This window comes from Aegilops tauschii, chromosome 4 (genome assembly GCF_002575655.3).
Source record: "Aegilops tauschii subsp. strangulata cultivar AL8/78 chromosome 4, Aet v6.0, whole genome shotgun sequence".
NCBI classification, from domain to species: Eukaryota; Viridiplantae; Streptophyta; class Magnoliopsida; order Poales; family Poaceae; genus Aegilops; species Aegilops tauschii.
In genome coordinates this window covers 482,665,443-482,669,338 of record NC_053038.3, presented here as the reverse complement: position 1 = coordinate 482,669,338, position 3,896 = coordinate 482,665,443, and the positions used below count along the sequence as shown (strand labels likewise).

At 49.1% G+C, this 3,896-nt stretch overlaps 1 long non-coding RNA gene across 1 annotated transcript; it reads right to left on the bottom strand.

The window, feature by feature from the left end:
• Nucleotides 1–2,375: 2,375 nt before the first annotated feature.
• Nucleotides 2,376–3,588, bottom strand: LOC109765315 (uncharacterized). Its single transcript, XR_012182553.1, has 3 exons — nucleotides 3,394–3,588; nucleotides 2,999–3,118; nucleotides 2,376–2,885 (listed from the first exon to the last, which is right to left on the bottom strand). It is a non-coding gene; the product is annotated as an uncharacterized lncRNA (long non-coding RNA).
• Between the last annotated feature and the right edge of the window lie 308 nt (nucleotides 3,589–3,896).

Below are 3,896 nucleotides of genomic sequence, written 5' to 3'. Positions count from 1 at the left end.
TCGAATTCGCATTGTAACTTCTGACTGCATTACAGAGAAAAATTCAGTCTAGTTCAGTTCAATTTCCTGTGAATCGTGTTTTCACACTCCCCAAGTTCTGAAAACAGCTATAAAATCAAAAAGAAATTTTTGTGCTGGGTGGTGACGTGCTGCTAGATCTATTGGCACAAATAATCAGGTCGTCGTGCGTTTTTCTGAATCCTAGTGAGGTTCAGCGGGTTAAAGATTATGAACGTCCCTCGCCAATTTTTTCTATGAGCGTCAGAAGTTCGGTCTCGTAGCTTCAACAACCCAGGAAGAAGAAATTTCACAATCCTTTTTTCAATATATATCAGGACAGAGTATATGAGTGACTTGAGTGAGCTCTAATTAAGCAGCTGTTGCACGCTCACCCTCGGCACACCAATCTGAAATTTTACGGGCAGTGATCTGCGCCGGCGCACCGGCCCAACGGTTGGGCCGGTCAAACCCCAGCCGTCAGATCTGGTTCCCTGCACCGTCAGATCCCTTCCCCCCCTCACCTCCTTCTTCAACCTCCCGCACGGGAAAGGGACGGGCCCCCTCGTGCGCGTCGACGCCCCAGCACGCACCGACCGCCTCGCCCCACCTCCTCACCGCCGGTCGCCTACGGTCGCCGCCCTCGCCGCTGGTCGCCCGCCCTCACCTATGTCGTCTTCGTGTTGTTCTGAAACCTTCGTGGATGCAGCAGCGTGCGGCCATGGTTACGGCCGGTTGAGGTTGCAGCTCGCCGCGAGCCCGTAGCAGCTCGCCGGCGACCGGTTGCAGCATCCGCCCCTGCCCCCCGTGCTGGATCTCGCCGCCGGAATTCACAGAAACCCGTGCTGGGTCGCAGCTCGGCCGTGATGGATGTAGCAAAACATTATGCCGGTTGTAGCAAAAAACGATGCTAGTTGTAGCAAAACCGCGACGCCGGCTGTGTGTTGTAGCAAAACGTGACGCTAGTTGTAGCAAAATGCTATGCCAGTTGTAGCAAAAATCTATGCCGGTTGAAGCATGTAGCAAAACTGCAGCATTTTATCATCTTCTTCCACCTCCAGCCGTCGCTGGTTGAAGCTTTCTTATTTTCATAGTGTCTAGTTGTAGCTTTCTCTCTCAATGGTTGGAGCTTTTTCCAACAACCGTTGAAGCTTTTCTACCAAAAGTTGTAGCTATTTTCTTTTTAGCAGCACCTGGTCAAGGCTTTTTGTGTCGTTTCGGTTGAAGTTTTTTTAATCGAAGGTTGTAGCATTTCATGTCAACGGTTGTAGCTTTCCGGCGATGGCGCGACCGCTTGTAGCTTTCTCTACATCCGGTTGAAGCTTTTCATCTAGGGGGATGAAGCTTTTTTTAAACGGTTGCAACATGAGGCGGTGCGACGATTCTGCAGAAGCCTCCGGTGTCGACCATCGCCGCCCGGCTCGTCGGCGGCGAGGCAGAAGCACGAGACGTGTGGGAGTTGCAACCGCCGGGGATGGGGATTGGTCAACGGCCTTGCTGCATCCAATGGCGAAACGGGCTGTAAAACATGGCGGGGTGAGATCTACATCCATGGACGCGCGGGGGATTCGACCTTCCATGGCCGACGGCGAGATGTGGGCGCCGGCGCTGCAACGATGGACGCAGGAGATGAGGATGGGGGCGAGATCCGCGGAGCTGCGAGACAGGAATGAGGCGAGATTCGCAGGATCCGCAGCGCCACGTGGTTGCTCGCGAGTGGGTCGCGGCGTGCGCGCGTGGACTGGACCGGCCGAAGCTTCGGCCGGTGCCCCGGCCCCAAACGTTTCCCAAATTTTACTTGGTTCCAACTCAAAAAGATACTATTATTTATGCAAATGATGTGACATTTGTGAGAAGTATGTATGAATATAGCATACCCAATTTTTGAAATACATGAATATGTTGATTATATATCAATCTTAATTTAGAGAAACCATATTTTTGACATTAGAAATACGTACGCATACAAACTATCAATATGCATACTTAAGTATAAATAATATTAAAAAATCCAACAAGTTTGAGTTGCTAACCATGTGTGCCACACGAATATTGAAGTGGCATTGACATGATGATATATCACATGATTCTGATTTTAAAACCAAGAAATGTCCTAAGATTAAGAAAATTGTACTTTAAGATGTGCTCCCTCGGTCCCAAAATAAGTGTCTCAAGTTTAGTACAACTTTGTACTAACCCAGGGAGTATTATAAACCTGTAGCTCGAAGAAAAAACATGTATGCCACGTTCTATTTCAACGAACATACATGGTATAAATGAAAGTTTGATAGAGGCAAAATCTCTTCTTGAAAAGAGAGATCACGGAATCTATCATGAATGTCGCAAAATTTCTCATTCTAGCTAGTTAAGTATTATGATTCGCTCAAAGAAATGTTATATATTCACTAGGCCTTTTCAGCACAATTTGCTACAGTGACACATCCGTGGATAAAATGCAATATAGGTCATACATAGTTGATAGTACCAAGCTGTAGATTTGCCTCAGAAACAATTCATGCGTACATGAATACAAGTCGGTTTATCTTGTCGACAATCCAAACTATAAAACCATGCTGAGTTATTCTCCAAGTCTGAAGTAGAAGCAAGGATTACAAACTTGCCGCTTTACTTAGTCGATCATTCAGACGAGGAAAAGCATGTCGAATGCTGTTCCAGGTCCAAAGAAACTTGGTTCGCAATGAAGTTCATAGATGGTACGAACAACAAACTGCATCTGCATATACGCAGGTTATTATTTATACGTAGTAGTAGTAGAGTACTCCTTAGCCGCGCACACGATGAGGTCGTACTCAGAGGAGGCACGCCAGCACCAGGGAAACCGCGCCGATCGCCAGAAGGACGAGCCCAAATATCAGCAGCAGAGCTCCCTGCAGCAGTCAGTTGAGCGAGCTTAACGGGCAGTTCAGTTCAGTTCAGTTGAGCATGCGACCACACGCTCCATCTGGGATACTAGTAAAGCTGCAAATCTATGGGCAATTACCGCATCTGGTGCCGCCGGGGGATTGGCCACGTTGATCCACACTGCCGCAGCTGCCACCGCCTGAGGATTGGCCACGTTGTTGGCTGGTGCCGCCGCCGCCGCCGCCGGAGGATTGGCCTGCTGCAGTTGGGCGCCACAGGTCAGCACGTTTTCTTACAAGATGATGGAAATCATACTACTCCTACTACTCCCTCCCTAAACTAATATAAGAGTGTTTAGCTCACTAAAGTAGTGATCTAAACACTCTTATATTAGTTTACAGAGGGAGTACTTGAGAAGATCACTGGCATGGCATCCCGCCCCTCACAAGCTATGCAGTTTCATGATATCTATCATGTCCATGAGCAAGGAAAAGGCAACAGCAACAGAAAAATTGTGAATGTGAAGCACATTACCGCAGCTCCCGCCGCCGGAGGATTGGCCACGTTGTTGGCCGCCGCCGCAGCCTGAGGGTTGTCCATGGTGGAGAGAGAGAGAGAGAGAGAGAGAGAGAGAGAGAGAGAGAGAGAGAGAGAGGGAGAGGTGAGTGAAGACTGAAGAGTATGCGCTGTGGAGCAGAGTTCCAGCGATGGCATGAACCCAGCAGTAGTACTAGTAGCCAGCACCCAGCAGGAGCCAACCGATGGAATAATTTGTTTCTCAGTTCGGGTGTAGGCGTGTAGCAAAGGCTCTGGTAGGGCGGCCTCCAACTGGTTCATGATCCGGGAAAACTGAAAAGGACTGGCTGTACTGCAGAGTACGTGTGGAGTGTCGACGTTACATGCATGACCACCGCATGTGAAACGGAAGCTGAAAAAATGGCAACACCCTGTTACACCGAAATGGCAATGCAATTATGCAATGCAGCCAACGGCGGTGGGAGCGTCCCGTGTCTGCTCCTCCATAGCAGCGGTGACTT